General features: G+C 39.6%; 1 protein-coding gene across 2 annotated transcripts in view; it reads left to right on the top strand.

Annotated features, from left to right (window-relative positions):
* TENM2 (teneurin transmembrane protein 2) overlaps positions 1–22,907 on the top strand; it is a 1,579,923-nt gene that overhangs the window by 961,756 nt on the left and 595,260 nt on the right. For both annotated transcript variants that reach the window (XM_064520849.1, XM_064520848.1), the window contains one exon: positions 2,596–2,705. The gene's annotated coding sequence lies outside the window, so the exon portion shown is untranslated. The remainder of the gene's footprint in view (positions 1–2,595; positions 2,706–22,907) is intronic.

Here is a 22,907-nt window from a genome sequence, read left to right as displayed (position 1 = left end):
TGTCGTTTCTTTGTAGCTTGAGGCATTTCAGTTCCTGAAGAACATGAGCCTATCAATAACTGCATGTGGAGGAGGAGGAGGAGGAGGACAGAAGGTGTTGACTACCCCTTCCGTGAAGGGTGGATGCCTTCTTCATTTACACTGAGCCCTCGCCTCTGCTGTAACGAATCAGGAATGATGTGTTGCTGAGCACTGGTCACACTGCTCGTGTTTGCTCTTCCCAGTGTGTCCTGCTGAATTCAGCTGCCATGGTTTAGGTGCCTTCCTGGAAGGAAGGTACTGAGAACATCCCGAACTGTGTGATTTCCTGACTTCGTTAAGGACGAGGTCAGGAGCCTCTAAATCCGCTGTTCATGATCCTTTTTTCAAATTACTGGGAATGTAATTGGCAAAATTACCCCTCTGTTGAGTTATTTTCAATACAAATATAATTCTGATGTGTCTTCACCACGTAATTGGGCACCTGATGACAGTTCCTTTATCATGAACTTGCAGTATGGCTCTGAACCAAGTAGATGCTTTCCCAGATACTAGAAAGGTATTACACTGTTTGTCTTACTGCTTGCGAAATATTAATGTCTCATCGTTAGATGCTGATAAATTAAAAGAGAGACATGGTCTCTCAGACTTCCAAAAATGTTTAATGTCAGAAGTTATAGGTCCATACACAGGAAGCGTATTCTGTTTTGAGAACTATGAGGGATTAGGTTACTGTATTTTGAGAGTAATTATGTAGTGTCTGCTGAAGTTATTTTTTCAGTGTATAGTAGTATTTGTTAATGTAATGGAAGTCTAAAAGGAAGAACAGTCGTCATGGCTGAGGAAGTCACCGTGCTCCCTGCCTCCTGGGAGCTGCTCTGAGCAGACACCTCCCCAGAGCGAGTTCTAAAGCCTGTGTACAAGGTGGTCGGTCTGGAGGATTAGAAGGTGATCCTATGCATCCTCTTGCCAATTTTTGCACAAATCTGACTCAAGGCAAACCTTAGCTCTTAAAAATTACTTGTGTTTTTTTCTTGGTACGTTATCCATGTTCATAGCTCAGTGTAACCTGGTGCTGCTCTTAAAAATATTTTTGTTCCAAATTCAACAGTCACCAAAGTAGTGATCTACAAACATAGAGTTTGTGCAAACATGGTGTAAGCGAATTAGCAATTATAATAATGTAAATGACATGGACTTACCAGAAAAGTAGGTATGTAATACAAGTGTTCAGTTTGCACTGAAGTAAATAGAGAGATGAGGAATCCTTCCTACCTTTTTTTTTTTTTTTAAATAAAGACTGCCTTCCATTCCCTAACTAGAGAGGTTCTTTATTTCAGCTATCATACACTTTTGTGAATTTAGTGTTGTTTGTTTTACACTAGTTCATATTCTTAGAATGTTCTATAGCATGTTTCTGGCCTCAAAATTTTAAGTGCCATTACTATGCAATGTATATCGGATTCTTTGTCTTATTTAAATAATGAACACTTTATGGAAAGCTGTTGGCTTGAAATACAATTATGCCTATTTATTTCCAGGGAGATAGACCTCAGCAATTAAATAGTGCTAGTACATCAAGCTTCTTTTTTAACCAAAAATAAATGCCATTAATTTAAATTCATTAAAGCCACTAGATGAAGCTGGCAGTGTTAAATATTCTCAGTGTTCATAAAAGACTGCTAAAAAGTTGCATGCAGAGCAGCAGAAAACAGTAAGATGTCTTTGTAGGTTTTTGTGTGTATTTATGAAATATTTCCATCTAGCACCGATGGTTTGCTTGTCCGTTCCCTCCCCGAGCCTGTGTTGATTTTATTTTTCTGAGTGGATGGGTGTCAACTGTCCAGATTTATTAGGCCGCATGACCAGTCACTTCTTCCCAGTTACTTCTTGTTGTGTAATTTCCTAATGAAAGCTGAAACCTATATTTTTTCTAACTTCTCTTCCAAGTGATTGTGACTCTAACTGGATCATTTCATTGATTAGGTGAAAAATAAATCAGTTGCCAAGGGTGTGGACATGTTAGGTAAATTCTCTTTTCCAAAAACAATTTTTTGAAGATAAGGAAAAATCTGAAGAAAATGTGGAAGCTATTAGTTAGTACAAGGGATTGCGGACTGCAAAAGAGAAGTATTGAGAAGTATGGATTAATAGTGCAAGCAACAAGTGGTCTGCTGAAAGGTTAGAGAGCTTCAAATTAAACCTTTGGCAATAAAGATGCCTGGCGGAAAAAGGTCTTGATCCAAAAGTTTTGAGGACTGCTATCCAGGATTGTTATGCCTTTTCTTTCTGGGAGAATTGAGTAGAAAAAGTAGTATTAATTCCTTTCTGTTAATTTTGGCAGTGTAAAAGTTAAATGACTAGCCAAACTTGTTGCTTAGGTTTCCCTCTACATTTGGGGCAGGGAGGAGGGAGAATGAGAGGCATAAGGAAAGATGCTTCTAAAAGATGATTTTTGACACCCTAAAGTAGACAGATTTTTGTTGCCTTTTTGGCAGTTAAAACCTGTGAGAGATAAGTACCAAAATACTTTTAAAGCCTATACTTACGACTAGTATTTTACAGTTCATTTTTCTGAAAGTAATCCTTTTTTCTTCTTCTTCTTCTTCCTGACAGATCCTTCTTGCTTTTCATTGCCCCCTGAATTAAGAAGTCTCTGTCAGCTGGCGAGCTGAGGACGCTGCCCGGGAGGACCGCGGAGCGGAGCGCTGCCGACCCCCCTTTCGGTGAGTAGTCACAACTGCTGTGTCGTGTGTTGCTCTCTTCCGAGATGTGTTTATACGTTGTTGACTGAGGGGCTTCCATCTACACTTGAAAAATGCCTTTCTAGATCTCCGCAGCAAAGTGTTTCTTTGTGGAGGAAAGCAATTTGTCCTAGCACTTTCCTTTACAGAAATCTACTTCAGTCTCTTCCAGCCCAGTCAAATTACTTGAGAACGCGTTGCTGAGGGAAATGCACCTTTTCCCTTATAACCTGGAGTTGCTCATCCTGACAAATTCAGGATCAAATGAGGATTTTAGGTATTTATTGCTCCTGGTGTCCAAAGAAATTTTCCTTTGCTCCAGTGGGCTTTTTATTCAGAATTGCAACACAGTGAAAACTCTTTGGTAGATAAGAGTGGCTAACTGACTGCATATCGTGATGTCGTAAATCTGCGTATCCTGTGCAGTGAAAAGGTAAAGACGAAAAAACCTTGCAGATCATCTGTTCTTCTCTGGTACCTCTAAATGCTGGGCAGAATGCTCACAAGACACCCTGTAATTTAACTATGTTGTACATTGCCTCTGGGAATTAATATAATTACATCCAGTGACACACACTCCCAGTGTGGCCAGTAGAGAAAGTAGGCTATGTTGCTTAGGAGGAGCTCAGGAGGGAATGAACCTTCAATTGACTGCTTACTATAAAAAAGTTAGATAAAGAGTTCTTTCTTTATTCTGAGCTCCTTATTCTCTTGCAGTTTTTAACTTCACTGAATATCGTTTTTGTGGTACATGTGAAAATTATTGCTCAAGCCATTTAATGCAATGGGATTGCTGCTTAAGAAACTGCTTGTAGATTGTGCCCTTTGTAAAATAAACCCTTTAATTGGAGTTGGTTTAATACAGCATTTTAAATTGTGTCACATTTCTTTCAAAGCATGACAAAAATCATAATTGGGGTGTGATAATTTTTTTTAAAAATGGCAGGCACCAAATTCTGAGTGAATTACTTCACTCCCTGAAAAAATGAACAGATTCTTTTGCCTTCTGTTTGCTATAGGCCAATTGGTTGTCATTAAATATTTTCTGCTAAAATATTGTTTATAACTCCATGACTCTGTTTCTTTAGTCTTCAGAGCATTAAGATCTGTGCTACATAGTTATGAAATGAATTATTCTAACTGTCTGAATCTCTGAATTTTCAAAATTTACAGGGAATTTATAGGAAAATTAAAATGAAATTAATAACAGAAGTGCTGTAGTAAAAGTGCTTTATAGTGAGAAAGAAAATCTGATCTTTTTGGTTTTGTTTTCTTCGCAGGTCTGAGTTTTATTATGGCAGTTACCTGTCTATACCATATCTATCTATTAATATCTAAAAATTAAATAGGTGATTGCTGAAAATGTTTTTTACTGTTATAAATATATCTGTATACTTTATGAGCAAGCTCATATATTTGTTTTGAAGAGTCTTTGTAACACATCTGCAAAGAATTAAAGGACAGATTGGCAAATCCTTTTTGTACCAAATTCCTAGAAAACAAACCCGAAGCGAAGAGAGGTGCAGAGGCTCTCACGCCTGCGCTGTCTTGGCTGCAGCTCATCAGGGAAAGGGTGCCGAGCCGAGTCGGGAGGGAAACCTTTGAAACCCCTCTGCGAGCTCGGCCTCAGGGTCCCCGGCTGGCGTCGGGGCCTGTGGTTTGGTTAGCCGCCGTCGTGGGCGCGGGGCGATCTCCCGCCGGGTGCGCTGGTTTTATTGGGCCTTAAATGCCACGGTACCTGGTGTGTCGGTGGGGTTTTGAGCCGGGGAACCGCCCCGGGCCGCGGCTTCTCCTGCGGCTTGTCAGCCGGTGCCAGGCTGTGCCGGGGCCACGCGGCCCGGAGCCCGCCGCTCCTTCTGCGCTTGCTGCGGTGACCAAGAGCGGCTGGTAACTGCTCTGTCACCTCCCTTCTGAGCCGCCTGTCCCGCGCCTGGGCGCTCCCTCTTGCTGCCTTTCGGTCTGCTTCATTCTTCTGTACAAAACCCACAGAGACTCAACAGCATTGGGAACCACATCTCAGACCTCGTTTCCCTCTTCTGCATGAAATCAGGGTTTCAGCATGTTTGTTAGCTTTTTTTTCTTTCTTTTCTTTTCAACGAAAGCTCCTCTCATCCCGTCGTGGTGGATCAAAGCCTTTAGAAAGGAGCTACATAAAAAGAAAAGTATCACTTCTTGAACAAAACCCTGCTGGTTTTCTCCTCATTGGGGCATTCAGTTCCTCAGCGTTGTGTCTCAACTGCAATTCCCTCCGTCTACGGGAGGGATCGGGACCCTCCTGGCCTCCCGGTGCTGGGGGACCTGGGGCTGCTGGCTCCAGCCCTTCCTCGCGGTCCTGGCTCTTGACGGTGCAAAGTTTTTTTGCCCTTCTAGGGCCTCCATTCTCTCTAGAAGAACATATTCTGTATTGTTTCAAAACTTTCCGTAAGCTTGCATTGCTATGGATAACCAAAGTTTGAGCTAATTGCTGGAATAGCCCTCTTTTTACTCAGCAGGCGTACATGTCTCCAAGCTCTGCCATGTTTAGTGGGTTAGCTCTCGAGGATTTTTAAGGGGGCAGAAGTGTATGTGAATCTTCTCAGCAGCAGCATCCTTTAGGGAAACTACTGCTCTATTTTTAGCCTGTAGATCAAAGACACTTTTTGCTTGTTTTCTGCCAAATTCTGGGGGCACTTCTGCCAGCAGCAGGTATGTTTGTATCTTTTTGTGACGTTTGCCCAGTTTCTGAGAGGTAACTTCAGTGGGAATTGCTACGGATTTCTAGTCTGCTTGGATTACTTTTTTTCCATAATTGTTTATTTTTAAGGCTCCCCTTGCCTTTACTAGTGCAGCTCTGTACTCATAGCCTCAAAAAGCAAAACCAAACAAATCCGTCCCCTCAGACCGCATACCCGACTTTACCACTTTCATCAAATTCAATTGCAAGAATTTTCTGATGAATTTTAACGTAGCCTTATATGGGGTTGTTGCTGGTATTGCAAGTGATACAGCCATCCTGCCCAGGGTGCCTGTGCTGGGAACTTGCACTCAGTCTTCAGTTAGGTATTTGATGATATTGAATAAATGTACTTGTTTGTATCTTTTAAAGATAGATGCACTTGGCTCAAATAGTTCATAGATGTGGGGGGAAAAAAGCCTATATTCTTTAAATAGAGAGTCTTGTAAATAATTTTATTTTTAAGTATGCTCTTATTCTTCACTAAAGAAAATTAATTCCTTTCAATTCATCTTTGTATATTTTTTCTTGAATATTTCTGTCTTTTTATTTCCTAAGCAGCAAACTCACAATTACAACGTAATAAGATTTTTGCACTCAGAATTGAAACCGCAAAACCAATCTAACTTCTGATATTGATCTTTCTCCTGCTTAACTTTGGGCAGCAAATTCCATCCTATATGAATATAAAAATTATATAAATTACTGTAAATTATAAACTAAATCAGTATTATTCAGTATTATTCTTCCAGATTTTTATTCCTTTCTTTCCCGACCCCCCAAATCTGCCTCCCATTGTAATGCATGGAAAAGGTTTCTTTTTTCTTTTTTGGAAAATGAATAAAGGCTTTTTTTTGAGCAACTTTCTGTAACTATCAGCAGTAAGTCAGCATGGTGGAAGAACGAGGATGTATATTAAATTAAAATAGATCATTGTGGTACGAATAATGACTACAAAAGTAGAATTAAGACAACTTCCAATGCTTTTGTGTACCATTATCATATCACCAGTCCATTGAATCATTAAAACATATTCTAAGGAAGAAGAGGCATTATTTTTGTACACTTCTGTGTTTGGTATGGAGGGGTGTTTGTGGAGTTTAACCTGTTTACTTCTGGCAGTGGCTCTAAATGGTCCCATGCCTACATGTTGGCCTGAGCACCGCGAAACTACTTACTGTGAGAAAAAAATTTGTTAGCAGGATTTATTACGATACAAGATTTGATTTGAGGAAATAAATGAAACACTGTCATTGTCAGGTCCTGCATGGATAGGTGAGAAATTGAATCTGGTTTTGGATAAATTTCAGGACTCTGTCAGCTGTACAGAAGATGAGAATAATTCAAGCAAAAAACATTAGGTGTAGGGTGATAAAACAAAAAGGAGAATTACCGTATCTTAAAATATCTTTAGTGGACTCTAGACAAGGGTATCCAAAATGAGAACACTGTGATGGGAAAAATTAACTCTATAAAAAACCCTCAAATTTTGTGAAAGGCCCCAAAAAAAGGGACCGGGAAAGAAGAGCAGATTTTTGGAGGAGTCCTGGATTTTTGCCTGATTACTCTGTAATGCATGAGTTGAGTGCTGGTAAATAGATGTTGATAGTAGTCAGAATTTCATAAGGATTCTCTTTGGAGTTAGCTACAAATTTTAATAAAAATATCTGTGTTTTGTCCTATGAACTTGTATAATTCATATCTTTCTCCTGTTTCAGTGGGATGTCAGCTGTTGGTATAAAGCTGTTTGTGGAGAAAAAAACCTGCACGTTCAAACTTTGACCTTTGAATTACATAACTAAGGGCAGGTTTTCATATATGTCGGAACTTAAAAAAAGAAAATTCAGCTTTTTGCTTCTATGGGAATATGGGACTGTGGTTGAAAGGGTGAGTGGGAAGAAAATGCTGCAGATACTCAGGCTGTCCTAGAAAGCCAGCTTAAGGAAGATGTTAGGGAAATGGTCTGATCTGAATCTTAAAGTCTAAATTAAATGGACAGACCTTGACTAGAAAATACGAAGTAGCATTCTGTGGCTGTCCTCCAAGGACCCAGACAGGCATTATAGTTCATCACAAGTTGTGGTCTGTGGAATACTTCTTTGTAACCCGATACAAGCAAGTTGTCTAGCGTGAAGGAAACTGTAAACTCCTAACTGTACTACTGTTGGTGCTATCTTTTATTCGTGGTTTTATCCATTTTTGCCTGTACAGGAGAACTCAGTCCTGGTAACTGTAGGTTTTGTAGAGCTGCTTCTAAGGTCTCACTGTAAACTGAGCGTGCTTTCAAAGGGAATTGTACCTGCTTGAGAGAGATTTAGCTGCTCATGTTTAATAATGAATCCTTCACTGAATTGTTCCAGGGCTTCCCAGGGAAAAGGAGAAGGTTTGCAGTCAGCATCCTTCCTGGGAAGGAAATCTCCAGTTTTAATGATTCTGTGAGCAGAGCTTGAGGTGATATGGCTGTGCAAGTGTCTGCTGAGTGTTTTTGGAGGAGCCGAACGCGCACATGGGGAACCAGCGGCTAAAGGTAGCACTCAGTTACGTTCAGTCCAATCCAGACCTGCCCCTCTGATTGTTTCGGCATGTCTTAAAAAAAAAAAATATATATATATATATAGACAGATAGATAGATAGATGAAGGGCATCTTGTGTGAAGAGAAATTTTCTGCAAAGTTTCATTACTTTGTTTTTATTTGAGCTGTTTGTGCTCCTGTTTGTAAAGGTGGGAGGTGTATAAATCACCTCGTTAGGCTCTGAGGAACCTCGTGTGCGGTGCACTCCGCTTCCGAGTCCCTCTGCAAGTGACCTCCTTGTAGACAAGCTGTATTTGCTTGGAAAGGGGCTTCAAAATGCAGGTTTTGTAGAAGATGGAGCTAAACTGCCATCACAGTGAGAAATCAAAATGTTCGGTGCTCGCAGGTGTTTCGGTCTCGGGAAGAGCTACCACGGGCAGTACTCCAGCTGACAGCTATATATATTTGCCACAGAAGCAGGGACATGAATCAGTTACAATAATCCTGAAAACAGGCACAGATGTCAGCCTGGAGATGGCTGCTATTGACTGCGGGAAAGGAGGTATTAGAGTGAGCAAGATACCTTGCAAGAATAAATCAGCTTTGAGTAATAGGGAGTCCTTCCAGGGTGCTAATAATGCAGTGGGAAAACATGTCAGGAGGGCAGCGGCGAGTGACAGGACGCCGCTGCTCCGTGGCAGCGTTGCAGTTCCTGTAGGTGCATGGAGCCAGATGATTCATAGGACGAATAATTTTTGTCTTACACTTTTATTCTGCTTTCAAATTCTAAGTTGTGTGCAGGGAAGCTTGTGGTTTGCCACTTGTGCTCAAGCAAGTATTTATTCTCCGTTTCCCCATGCCTTATAGAAGAGTATCATTTACATAAACATTTCTCATAATGTTAGCACGTTTACAGTGACTTGAAGTGGAAAAGCACTGTGACTGCCATTGTCTTGCATGAACTATTATAGCAAAACAAAATACACCTAACCTTCAAAGTATGGGTTTCAACAGAGTAATTTAAAATTATTTATTTGGTATAATAAATTCAGTAGAATTGTGTGAGTCTTTTTTAAGTAACGCCTGTTTTACTAGCAGCTGGGTATAATCTTGCCTTTTGGAGGCCTGTCTTGTTTTGCTTCACCAGGGGTTGATTTTGGAGGTATGGTTCAGAACTGCAGAGGGGGTTTGCAGGCAACTGCCATGGCTGGAGTGAATTAATGGTTGTGAGTGAGAAGAGCAAAGAACCTTTTGTGAATCTAATGCTAATGAAACTCTTAAATCTCATGTTCTGTGAACACGCTCTGTAAACATCCTGAAGAAAATATCTCCAATATGTTATGGTTTTTACAGCTGTTTTTTTTAAGCGTGTGGCACATGAATGTTTAAAACACAGAATTTAGTTCTTAAATTTCAGAAATAGTTGGAGGTTTTTGGGTTGCTTAAAATGTAGCCACTTATATTTAAAAATAAATAAATAGTGCCCTTTGACTTAGAAGTACATAAGTGATCACTCCCTACTTTCTAATTACTTTAACTTTCTCCTTAAATGTGCATTGCTAACACATTTAGTTAAGTATGTACAGTAGAAGGAGCTTTACTTCATGCAGGTTACTACTTACCTAGCTGCTTACACCACCTGGACATCCGGTCCCTGCTTGTACAATGCCTGGTCAGTTATAGCAATGTAAATATATAATTAAAACAATACACCTAATATTTGAGATATTGTTTTAGAAGATTGCATCTTTGGGTTTTTTGTTTTGTTTTGTTTTTGTCTTTTTTAATGTTAGCTATATCACAACTCGTGTGGCATGTTTCATGGACAGTGGACTTTTTTTTACTTAAGCAAATATCTAGCTTATTATGCAGATATCTGCTTTTGACAATGAGCATCTGCGGCTACTCAAAACATAGAGATACTGCTGTATGTGTCTAGGCATCTTCATTTGTTATGCTCTGTTCTCCCAGAATAAATATGCAGAATAGATTGTGGTAGAACAATCACAATGCAAGAAAAGAAGTGTGCTGGTGTTTTGTTATGTGATAGCTGGCTGCGCTGCTGGCTATAAAGCAAGTAGTTAATTCCAAGTGAAACGAATTTTCCTTTTTAAAAAATATTTAAAATATTTGCTTTATCTCCTCTTTTTTATTCAGTCTCCTTAGCAACAGAAACATCTGTTTCTTTTTCCTTAGTCATTACATTGAAAGAAAGTAGCTGCTTGAGAAATAATGAAAGCAAGTTCCATGAATTGGGTAACTATTAATTGTTGCCAAGATGACCTAGTATGATGATAATACATGCAACAACTGGCAGTTTTTTAAAATTGAAGTGTAGCTATCTAGTTAATCTGTGCTGGTTAGGTGAGCTATAATCTGTCAGCTGTTATAGTGCAGTTGTTGTGAGATTTTTTTTTTTTTTTTCTGGCTGATGCACGTGATAGTGAGCTTGACTCTTTCCGATTTATTTAGATGATACCTGGTATCAACATGTGGTTTGCTTTGCATCTAATATTTTATTAATTTTCAACTTCAAAGCATGTTGACCGAGAGTGTGCCTTGAAGACCGAGGGCTAAACATACATGGACTTACAAATACATTTTTTTAAGTCTATAATATGAACCATATAATTAATTCAGAATATAGACTTTAGAAAAGAATCGGCTCTGATTTTCTCCAGGATCAGAGCATGAACAGGTCTCTAACCTAACAGAAACAGGCTTACCTCTGCAGTGCTGAGAGGAAGGGACCTTTGCTACTGCCATCGCAGTCAGAGCCTTGGGTGACCCTCGCACATCTGCCCAAGGATGGACCTGCAGTGTGCTTGAAAACTAGTGCAAACATGTAACTTATCTCTTGATAGTGTGAACTACTTACCTCATGACATGAAGGTTAGCAACAGTGTTAAAAAGATTTGCATTTTATTCTCTGACAGTAAGTTGTTTCTTTATTTATGTGTCAAAGTAGGTAACCTGCGTTGTCGTCATTTACAAAAAGATCAGGTTTACCCTGATGAGAATCATATGTTTAAACTGATTCTTAGGCAATAAGAAGGTGATTCACACAATCCAAAATTAGGCTGTTTCTGTGAATTCCATTTGGGGAAGTATTTCCTATTTCTTTTAAGGTAAGTCTAGGAAAACAAGTTTTATAAGGCTGCGTTTGTCATTGTGGACATCACCCTATGTGGATATTTATGAAACCTTTTCTCAGTTTAATGGCTATCAACTAAATCTCCCCCCAAACCTCTCAACAGAAACCTTTAAATGTAAATTCAGTTCATAGGTGGTTAGGCATAAGGGGCACAAGGTACTGGCTATGTCTATACTAGCAAGTAGCACAGACCAGTAGGAGTTGCTGCTGAAAACCCGATGTCCGTGCTGTACACTCTGGCCTAGCTCTAGTCTGCTCCCAAGGACTGAATGTCCTTTTGCACTTGCAGTGCGTTTGGTGCATGTCTGGAGAATGTCTTCCAGTTTCATCCAAACGTTTATTTTGGATTCACTTGCTTTGAGATCACTCTAGGATGTGAACCAACGAATGGTAAGCAGAGATGATTGGGAAATGCTCTTTAAATGCATGCTCCTGATAAGAACTAGAACACTTTGGTTTATTGGTGGAATCGGTAGTCAGAATCTCCTGGGAAGTGGCCAGGAAGGAATGGGACTGGAGAGAACTGGCTGATTTTTGGAGGAAGAGGAACAGGAGCTCAGTGAGAATCTACCCTGTATGCTTGACGAAGCGGGGAGCTTCTCTGTGAGCTAGAAGACAAGAAGGAAGTAGATAGGAAGTGGGAACAAGAACAAGCAACAGAGGAAGAGTGTGTGTTCGTTTTGGTTAAAAAAAAAAATAGAACAATTAGACAGGGACAAAATTCGGAAGGCTGAAGCTCAACTGGAGCTAAACTAGCAAGGGGCCTCAAGAATAACAAGTAGTAGTCTTGTAGGTATTTATGCATATTGCAATAGGAAATTCCAGGTACGTGGGTCTCATGGATACTCATGGATAGGGAGAAGACTTAGTAATGGACTATATGGAAAAGGGTGAAGTAGTCTTTGCAGGTTTTGCTTTGCTCTTCACAAGCAAAGTCTTCTTCCAGACCTCTCTGTGTACTACTACAGTTTGGGAAGCAGAGGTGCAGCCAGCAGCGAGGGAACAGGGGGCCAGGGGCTACTTAAGAAAAGCTGGATGTATTCAAATACATAAGGTGGATGGGATGCCTCTAAGATACAGACAGATTTGACCTATGTGACCAGTTGGCGTAGCTCTTCATGAAAACTCATGGCAACTGGGGGAGGTTCCTGGTGACTGCTAAAGGACTAATGTTATGACTTTCATACATTGATGATCAGCCTCACCTTAGTGCCTGGAAAGATCATGAAGCAGCACATGTGTCTGAAATCCACTTCCAAATATGTGAAGCATAAGAAGGTTATCAGTAATAGTCAACATGGATTTACCAAAGGGCGAGTAGTGCTTTACCAATTTGCTTACCTTCTACAATGAAATGACTGGCTGTGTTAGTAGTTTCTTACATTTCAACATCTTTTTGTTGCAGTTCTTCCAGTACACATACACACTGAAGTTGCACAATATTTTTTTGCACTTTTCTGCAGAGTATTTGTCTTGGGGTCCCCCCCCCCCCAAGCTTGTAGTGCTGTTTGGCAAGCTTGTAATGCTGTTTGACTCTCTTCAGAGTGTGTACAGCAAGAAAAAAAGAAGAAAAAAAAAGCCTTTGTCTTGAACCTTATGTTAAGGACTATCAGAACTTTCAACTAGAGAAAGAAAAAGGTAAAGATTACTGCAAACACCTTTAACCAAGTTAGTACTCTCCTTCACTTTTTCCTTGTTTCTCTCCAGCTCTGAAAATAATAATTTTGGATAAGACTATTTGCTGGCACATGTAGGAAACAAAAAATGGTTTCAAGAAGCTTTTCCAGAGAACCATCTGCAGTGCGTATGAGGGCCAAGAACACTGAGAACTTCCCTCCATGGAAGGACTGAGCTAGGTGGGAATGTAAGCAGTAAGCTATGGCTGTAAACCTTTAAGCTGGCTAACAGAGCAGACAGATGGGCAGGTTGCCCAATTATCCTGTTTCCCTGGGAGTTTTGGATAGCAAGCCATACCCTGTGCTAGATGCACAGAGTAGTCCCAAATGCAAACATGAAAACATTCACGATTGTACAGTAAATGCGTGTTCTTCGTGTCCATCATATGCTAAAACCAAAGCTGGGTATAAGATTTCCTTGGCAATGAAGTGGCTTTAGGTGGGTCGAGAAAGGTGTTTTTGAAAAGGCAGGGTGGGGTGGGCTTGGTTTTAGGGAAAACAGGCATCTGGAGATATGGCAGTGGTTTTCCAGGAGGCCGTAGCAGGATCCAGGATGCTGTGTGTGACAGATTTTTCTTTTCCTCTCCCTTGATTGGGAACCACAGCTGTTATGCTTTACTCCCCTGTAACGAGTGTTAGTCCAGTAGTCCCCCATTCTGTGCTTCATCTCTATTTATCCTGCTGTAGCTTTTGTGAACGGGGGAGGACAAAAAGCATCTGAGGGAGGACCTCAACAGGAGGGCTCGTGTCTGTTTTGGCCAGGCAAGGAGTCAAGAGTTGAGGGAAACTTGTTGCAGGGAAGCTCCCATAAGCATGTACCAAACCCTGGTACCTTGCTGTGGAGGTGTGGAGGCATCACAGGCTGCCTTCCTGGATTCGTTTTCTCCTGCCGAGACAAAATAGGAGGGCTTCTGCCTGATGCAGGCTGCTACGGTAAGTAGATAGTTGTTCCTACTAGGTGTTAACTCCAGATGAAACAAATGCTCATCTGTAAAATGATAGTAGATGCATATTTGAAATCTCATGTTGTAGGTCATCTAATATAAATTTAATTAAAACAGGTGTGTGAACTCTGCAGTCAGGCATTTCACTGGACTCTCTCTGTTAGGTTATCTTCTGGCTTTCTTCTAGCTGAACTGCTGGAATAGGAGCCTTTCTCTTGGAAACAGGAGATGACGTGAATTTTTGCCTGAGAGCTGCAAATCAGGCAAGAATGAAATGCTTTACATGACTCGGAGGACTGATACCGTCACCAGGATGGCTTTTTGCAAGTTATCCTGGTTGTGTAGCAATGCCTGGAAGTTGTGGCTGTAAGGGCGGAAAAGTCTAGGCCGGTTTGAGATGTGAAGAGCAAAGGCTTCAGTTCAACCTACCATTTCAAATACAAAAAGGTTTGTTTTTTTGTTTCCTCCTGCTTTCCCCTTCCCTGGAAGGCCACTTTTCTTAGCCCTGGCTGTGTGGGTTTTTTTTTTCCCCACCACTGTTTACATAGTGGCACTCTACCTAAATATATGTAGATTGATTCTTATGGAGTATTTTGGAGTTAATCGCACATATTCTTTAATGTTCTGTGTATGTTTAGGTTTTATATTCAAGCAGTCCATTATTTTCCATGTTTGCTTACTTGCTTAGGACCAAGTTTATTTAGAAGGAAATGAAGATTTCTTTTATTATTAAAGTGGAGTAAAAAAGCAACACTGGGCAAAAGTAGAAGTAGCAAACAGGGTGCTTGATGAAGCTGCCGCTCTCAGGAACAGGGCATCTGTTGGTTAGCACAGCTGCTTTCTCCGCTGAAGCAACACAATGCTCCTGTAATGTAACAAAAGATTTCAGAAAGAAACCAGTGAAAATAATTTTCTTCAAAAATGATAGCAATGCCTTTGTTTGGCAGTTACCATTTTAAGACCTTATATATTTATTTTGACGGTAAATTTGCAGTAAAAATACTGCATAAATTACAGTTACAGAACCTAAAATTACTTAAATATTGATTTTGATCTTGCTAAAAGGTATTTAGAAATATATGGTTACTCATTATTGTGAGGGATCGCAACCACACTTGCATCAGAACAAAACCCCCATTTTTTAATATAGATCTACTCCAGCTATGCTCTTAAAAATTGTACTATTTTTAACAAATTTATAATAAAAACACTTTATTTGAAGAACCCACTGTTGTCTGGAATTCATTGTGCTCTCCAGAGAAGTTTAAGAATTTTTGGAAAAATACTTTTCATCCACCGGAGGAAATAGGGTATTTGACAACATGCATTTGTCTACAAAATGCGAAGCAGTATCTGATGAAATACACTCTGTCAATAAAATAAATTGCCAAACAAAATGTAATCCTTCCTCAAAATACATTTAGCCTACACAGTGAAATAAGCTACTTGCACAAAGTGCATTTTGTTGCTCGAATTATTTTGATTTGCTGTCTATCAAAATCTGTAGATAAAATGTTTTTTTGTCAGACATGGTATATCACCCTGATTTTATTATATATAGATAAAATACATTTAATTTGAAGGTAGGTGTTTGATAGGATACCTTAAACTGGTATTGGTTTAACTGAAAGATAAAGCTGCTCTGCACGCTGTCTGGGGTGGGAGAGGCTCGCTTCTCCTGGCCATGCTGGTAGCACGGTGGCTCTCCAGCTCGTCTGCAGCTGCTGCTGCCCCGACTTAGGTGCGTTTAATTTTCCTTTGGTGAACGGTCCCTGTGAATTGCTCACTGTGCTCAAGGTAGGTACGTAAGTGTTTGCCTGGTTGAAGCATAAATGTCTGTATTTGTTAAAAAAAAAATTTCATGTTTTATCAGTCATGTATCTTTTGCATCTAAACTGCAGGGCTTCAGTTAAGCCTTACCCTGACTCGGATGCTTCTATGAGGCCATACCAGACTCTTGTCTGGGAAAAAAATGCAAGGCAGGCGGAGGGAATGGCCAAGCTGAAGAGTAGCTGTTAATTGAAAGACTTTGCATTATTGTAATTCTATAAGATGATATATATTTCTTTTTCTTTTTTAATGAAAAGAATTCTTACTGATCTTAAAACTTTAAAAAAAATCTTCATTGCATATCTATAAAGCTACTCTGGCCTATACAAGGGCAATAATAAAGGACTATTTCTTCTCTGGAAAAAGGCTGCCAAACAGTGAGTCTCTGTAGAGATGCACAAGGCTCCCATCAGGTTTCTGACCACTCCACCTCGGCATATGCTGAAGTTCGCGCTACAGTATCTAGAGTCTGGTTTTATCAGACATGACAACTCCAGATTTTCATGTAAAACTACAGAAGTTGTCACTATGAGACTATCTTTGTATCAGTGCAAGAAGTACTAGTTGTGTCGGTGAGAAAATGTACAAACGCAATCTGGTTCAATCACAATTTGGAAGTACAGAATCAAAGGGGAAAGCAAAGCAAAAGTCTCCAACACAGCTTAAGTAGCTCCTGAATTAATGTGACTGAAGGTTGATTTTTACCTAAAAGAAGTTAACAAGTTCATTCTTGTCAGTGCTTTCCTGATTGCAAGAGAGTTTTAAGAAAAAAAAAAATATAAAGGTTGTGAAGACTTTGGTTCAGCAAAAGCATTTAAGTGTGTCCTCAAAAGTTAAGTTTGTGCTGAAAGTTTTCAAGTGGGAATGGAATTACTATAATATAAACTTAAAGAAAAGTGGAGGTGTAGATTTCGGAAGTCTGCTAAAAGTGAATATATTTGTTATTTGTCTAAATAAAAATTAATGCCAAGTTTTTGTGTCATGTGGAGACAAAAATACACAGGTTTGGTTCCTTCAGCTTCTGGACAAACAGTCTCCCGTTCATTTCAGGAAGAACCGCGTGGAAATAAATACATTGATTTTTATGCATAACAAAGTAGAAATTACTCTATTTTAAAATCTTTATTCTACAGTTGTATTTCATGTGCAGTAAAGCTCATATAGAAGTTCAAAACCACATGTGTATGTGGTAGTGGGCAAATTGGATGATTAGTATTATTTGAATATTGTGTAGCATTACAGGAGTAGCATGCCTCCTTGCTTCCCTCCTGAAACCAGGATGCCTCTGTTGTAAACAGTATTGGAATGAGGTGGGCTTACCTGAATTAAGTGGTGAATGTGTCTGTTCAGATACTTCTGCCTCAATTTGGAGGTTGTGATGTCTCTTGTCCCTTCCTCTTTTCACTGCCATGTTTTTGAGATGACACAATAACCACAGGTTATAAACTACACGTTAGCTTGGGGCGTTAGAAAGACAGGCAGTGAACTGGCTTGGCAAGAAGCAGGCTCAGCTATATGTGACATACAGAAGCGGTTCTTCTCTTGGCAATGTCCTCGTGGTTTCTGAAATGGCAGCAGAGCCCCAGCACCTGAGCGCAACTCAGGTGAACACCAGAGCACTTGCATTTCCTCTGGTTTCATGCAAGTTGGGTTTGCTCCCTCGTTTCCTCACGTGGTTTAATACAGCAAAGCTTTATAGGAGCTGTCTGTAGATGAATAGGTGCTATAGAAGGGACTGTGTAATAGGTCTTTCAATTATTTTCTGAATTAAGAAAAATAATATAAATACTGGGAGAAAGTAACGTAAGTGGCAATTTGTGTGGAACTAGTACGGTTTGGGGAGGGCGTAGGGTAATTATAGATAATCGTGTATGCAGTCTCTGAGGTGGTCTCTGGCAGGCCGTGCTATGTATTTGCATGGAGAAGAACAAGGAAGCATCAATTTCTTTCCTAATGTAGTTGGATTGATTAAAGATAAACAATAATTTAATTAGTTTTAAGAAAGCATAATAATTGGAAGACCAAAAAAATGATATTTCAGTCCCAGTGTTCACAGCCTTTAGAGACTGTTGGGCTTTTCTCCAGGTTATATTGTACGTTGAGCGTAGAAGCACCACAGTCATCTAACGAAGAGGCGGGAGATGGCTGTGGTCACTTGGGTGCCCCTGGTAGAAGGGGCTGCTCTGTACAGCCCGATGGGTGCTCTTCAGGAGTAATGTGTCCTCCGTTGGTTTTTAATATGTAATTCCAAAATACTCAAGTTTATACATGAGGGGGCCGGCAGCACACCACAGGCTCTCCCTCCCCAAGCCTCCTCTGGCCTCGGCTGCCGAGCAGGGCCTCTGCTGGGAACAGCGGGGCCGCATGAGCCGGCCTGGCGTTTCTGTGCGAGGGGCAGAAGCCGGGTCTGCTCTGCAGGTTGCAGTTTACGCGCGCTGCTGTCGCTCCCTTCGCCGTTCAGGGTTTGCGCGTCCTTTGGCCCTTCTTGCTGACCCATCGTCTTCCGAGCACACTCGGGATGCAGCGAGCCGGTGCTGCAACTCCGGCGCTGAGGAGCCTGGGAGCGACAGAAGTGGGTGTTGAGGTTTGGCCTACGTTTCCCTCGTGCACAAACGTTCATTAAATGTGCACAGACAAGCCACTATTAAGGGTAAAGATGTTTCTGTGATTTTTCCCCCTGCCCCATAATTGGGGGTTGTTGGACTTAAATATTGTTTTGTTGGTGTTCATAGATTTGTCATGTAAGATATCCACTTAAGTATCTGTGTCTTGATGTTTTCTTGCAACAGCATAGATTAACTGCTGTGAAAAAGAGCAAAATATGAATGCTGGCAGTTACTGTGAAAGCAGATACCTGTGCTGTGTGGCTAAAACAACTTGGGGTTTACGGGGAGCACGTAGAAGAGCCAGGGTTGTTTAGCAAGCAGCGATGCGTTCATTTTTGGAGCTGCCACTTATAGATTAGCAGAAGTGCCTTATTTTCAGTTAATAATTATTCAATTATTGAATTAGTTTGTGTTAACATATGAGTAATAAAACTTCTCAGTGGACTTGCTTCAGATCTTACAGTTCACTTAAAGAAGGCCAGTGCTGGAAGACTTGAATAGGATCCTGTAAGGATTCAGGTTTTGGCAATGAAAGATAGATGTGTGTGTGTTTATTTCTATATGATTTTTAGAGTATTTTTCGTTACTTTAAGTGTCGGAGTCAATTCTGTCATGCAATTCTGTTCATTTTAGTTCCAGTTCCATTTCTGCAGCTTCTTTGGGCAGGAACTGTGTGGACGTAGCCAAGCGGCTTTTGCAGTACACACACGTGTTTGCTCAGCAATAGCAAGCAACTGCTGCAATGTGGAAAAAAAAAAAATTATTATGTACTTCTGAGTGTTAATTAGAAATTTTCTTTCTTCCTGGAATCGTTGTACGTCACATACGTGGTCAGGGACCAGCAGTCCTCTGGTACGGCTCAGTGCCCGACTGCTGCTCTCCAGTGTCTGCTGGGGGCACAAGAGCCGCGGCCCTCAGGCGGGCAGGGCGATGCTACCTGCCTTTTGAAACTCCCTCCTTGCGTCGTGCACGCGTCCTGCTCCAGCTGCTGCTGCTTTGAGGAGCATGCGCTGAAGCGTGCTTAGGTGGCCACTCTCTTGAACAGGCCGTTTCCTGGTTTCTTTGCTGTGCGTCTACATGTGTTCACAGGACGGTGGTCCGGAGCATGGCGTCCCGTCACACAACGTATCCCTGCAAGAGTGAGTTCCCATGCCCCCCACCTTTATTTCTCAATGCTAGTTGTAGGATTTTCTTGGAAAGTGCCACTGAAATCACAAATTATTGAAAACACAACTGAGACTGTGAATGAAGCTGCTTCTTCTGTTAGTTGTGGGACTCTGACTCCACTGGCATAAATTTTAAAACAGTTTTATAAAGTAAACCTTAGAACTGATGTTAGTAGACAGTCTATATTTGTGTTGAAAGTATGGAGCAGTTGGATCTTTTTTATATAAATACTTTTAAATATGCAAAATTATTAGTTAAATGTTGAGAAGAATGTAAAATACTTATGGCAATCAAATGATCCTTGATAAGAAGGTAGGAGGAATCTGCCCTTGGAAAGGGCTACTGCAGTCTTAATCGGTAAACATAAAAAGAACAGTAATTTGAAAATGTAAGTCATAATAAATGTTCACTTAATTAGTTTTGCAGAGGAACAAAATATAGGAAAAACTTTTAAATTAAGCTCTCAGTGAGAACTGCAGTATTGATAAGTTGAACAAAGGCAACTTTCTGGAGGATTCAAAAAGCAATGTGTACAGTTTATCAGAGTAAAATAGCTTTATGCAAACACCTGTTTTCAAAAATTATTCTGAAGTGAGAATTATGAATGCTTTCTGAATAGAGTAATTTGCAAACCTTTGTCTGAGAGTTAGCGTATCACCTGGAAAAAGGACCCAATAATCTCCATGCAGTTTTCTACAACAGGAGTATCGTTGGAAGAAACACTAAAACATAACCCTAAAATTAAGTCTGTGAGCTTACAAGGAATAATTAAACAACCAGAAAATAAATGGATTAGGAAGAGGGAAGAACTTTGAAAATACATAGCAATGAAAAAAATTAATTTCAATTAACATGAGATTGCTCATTATGTTAGCTTTAGATTCATATGAGACTGTAGTACAGTGTACTGATTAGTACATATGTTTGTTTATTAGAAAGAATCTGTTCTGAAAAAGTTTCATTGCCCATATGTCCCAATTTATTGCCTGTTTATAGTCCTTTAAATGCAGAAATGGACAACAAGCAATCTGATGCGAATCTGTAATTAGATCTCCAGAAAAAAAAATGTTCAACTAAGCAAGAATTTAGTGGTTTGTTTTTAAAATACAGGGACAGGTTAGCACAAGGTACCAGCTTATTCTTAAGCCAGTGAGGTACATTGAATTTATCTTCCTGGTTTGAATATGATTCAGTGCAGATAGTACATCAGAATTCAGTTCTGTGAGCAAGAGTAATTAAAAGTATACTCAAGATTTATAATTAAATATGGAATAAAATTAGAGCCAGGCCAAGTCTGTATCCATGCCTAATTTATATATTTCAATGATTCAACTCAATTCAAGTTCAATTATCAGTGTTTTCAAAATCTAGACTTTTCTGGGTCACAAAGTGAAAAAGATTTCTTCATCCAAATGCTTGACTACTTAAAACTTCTTGTATGAGTCTTCCACTTCAGAAGAGAGGTATAGGGGAGCAAAAGCTATTGAGTGATTTAATAATTCAGTATGATTATTCTAGAAGGAAATCGATTTGTTAGGGAGATGTGACTTTTTTGCTTTTTGTAAAGTAGATACAATATTTAAGAAATATCAATTATATCATAATCAGCCTACCAAAACATACTGAGAAAACATGAATTTGTAATGCACTTGCATTTTTGGACTTGTATTTTTGATTTTTTTTTTTTTTTTTTTTAATATAAGGCTTGTAAATATTTGCTGTCTATAGGGAGGATTAAATACTAGTCCTGACAAGTCCCCTGCATAGGCCAATGAAGGACACGCTCAGGTGAAAATCTGCGTTTGTGTTCCTAACTTAAAAAGAAATGTTGTCTCCTCAAAATCCAAGTCCATATAATATGGATATTTAAAGGCATGGCAGCAGATGACAGACAGTCAGCTTAAACGAGGCCGTTGTGACCGTGCAGTGCCCGAAATATTTCAGTAGGAACAGAAATAGCAGCTGGCCTGCGTAATAGAAGAAAAAGGTAGCTTGAACTGCCGAAAGCGGGAGATGTGAAGTAGTTACTGAAGTGAATGAGTAATTGATTGATCAGGTAATAACTATCTTAATTTAAACTTGACAAGGAAATTGATAGTTGATATTGTTAAATATCCTCTAATGAGGCAGAAAGGGGACAAAAGAAATGCTATAGTTGTTGGGTGAATATGGTACGAGAGTTGCTTTGATAAACAAATGCAATATGGAATGACTGAGAAACAATACGAGATGATAAAAGGTACAATTTTCTAGTCATTTTTCAGAGTGTAAGCGTTACGTCTAGCACATACAATGGGGGAAAATGAGGGAAATTACTGAAGCTAGGAAAACATGGCATTATCCTTTGTGTGCAGTGAGTTTGCATGTGCACTACATTGTTATTACATCCTAATTATTTTAAATTTGCTCTATAAAAGCATTATGTCATTCCTAAATTTCTTTGGAAGTTTGAGCATCTGGTTTCTGTGAATTTTTTGTTGTGTTCTTGTGCTGTGTTTTTGTTTGTTTTTCTCACATCCGATATGTGGGCTTTGCAAATAATTAATGCGTTTAACACATTTTACAATGTCAGTATTTAACTTCCACTTTTAGGTAAGTTCTTGTATAGGCCCCACTGTGCAGGTAGAAGAGGCTGTAAAAAGTAAACTAAACTCACATATGATTTGCGTTCACTTATACTGTTTTTGGGGTACTTTTAATAACAGAGCTCAGAATGCTACTTTATTCCTGTGTCACGTGCCTGGTGGGCATAGGTATTGCTGCAAGGGGGACTTGGGCTTGAGTGCAATTTGAAGAGGTGCCAAAAGGGCTTGGACTCTAAAATGCTACTAAGGAAATCTCTTAACTCCGTTTGGAATATCAGTTTTGAAGACCTAATTGAAGGCTGCACAAAGAAAGATGAGAGTAGGTGGCTGCTTTTTGCGGTTGTTTAATTTGTGCTTATAATTTGGTATCTGCTCTCCTGAGCAATTAAAAATGTATTTTATTCACAGAAGTCTAAAGTAACAACATCAGGCAAATTTCTGTGAAGGAGCCGGCTTTGTGGATTAGCTATGTTTGGGGGAATAAACTTATGGCTTGTAATAATTCTGATGGTCATTGTGCTTAAGTGATTGAGGAGGTGTTTATTGATCGTATTGATTATTAACAGCTACTGAAAGTGCAGATTCTAAGAAGGTTCACAAATTAGGCCATCATACCAAATGCTGAGTTGTTTGGATTTTTACTAAATAATATTCAAGTTAAAATTTGATTTTTATAAAACTATCATCTGTTATCTCATAGTATATTTCTGAACTAACATAATTCACGTTAATATAAAACTCCGTATTTGACTATATAACACGACTAATGAGTCTGTACTACATCAGAATAGGCACATAGATGGCAAAATGAAAAAGAACTGCGGTCCTTACTAAGATGATCCTTTCTCTCTTGCCTCTGGGGAACTTTTTTTTCCACGAGTGTAAGTTCTGCTTGCTTGAGGTTGAAGTTTTGTGTGTTTCCAAAGTGGACCAAAGCTAAACTGTATTTTGTAAGGTAAAGTAATATGCACTATAATATTTTTGTAATTCTTGGTT

The sequence above is a fragment of the Dromaius novaehollandiae genome, chromosome 15, assembly GCF_036370855.1.
Source record: "Dromaius novaehollandiae isolate bDroNov1 chromosome 15, bDroNov1.hap1, whole genome shotgun sequence".
NCBI classification, from domain to species: domain Eukaryota; kingdom Metazoa; phylum Chordata; class Aves; order Casuariiformes; family Dromaiidae; genus Dromaius; species Dromaius novaehollandiae.
Note: the sequence above shows the minus strand (reverse complement) of the source record. Positions and strands in the feature narration are given on the sequence as shown.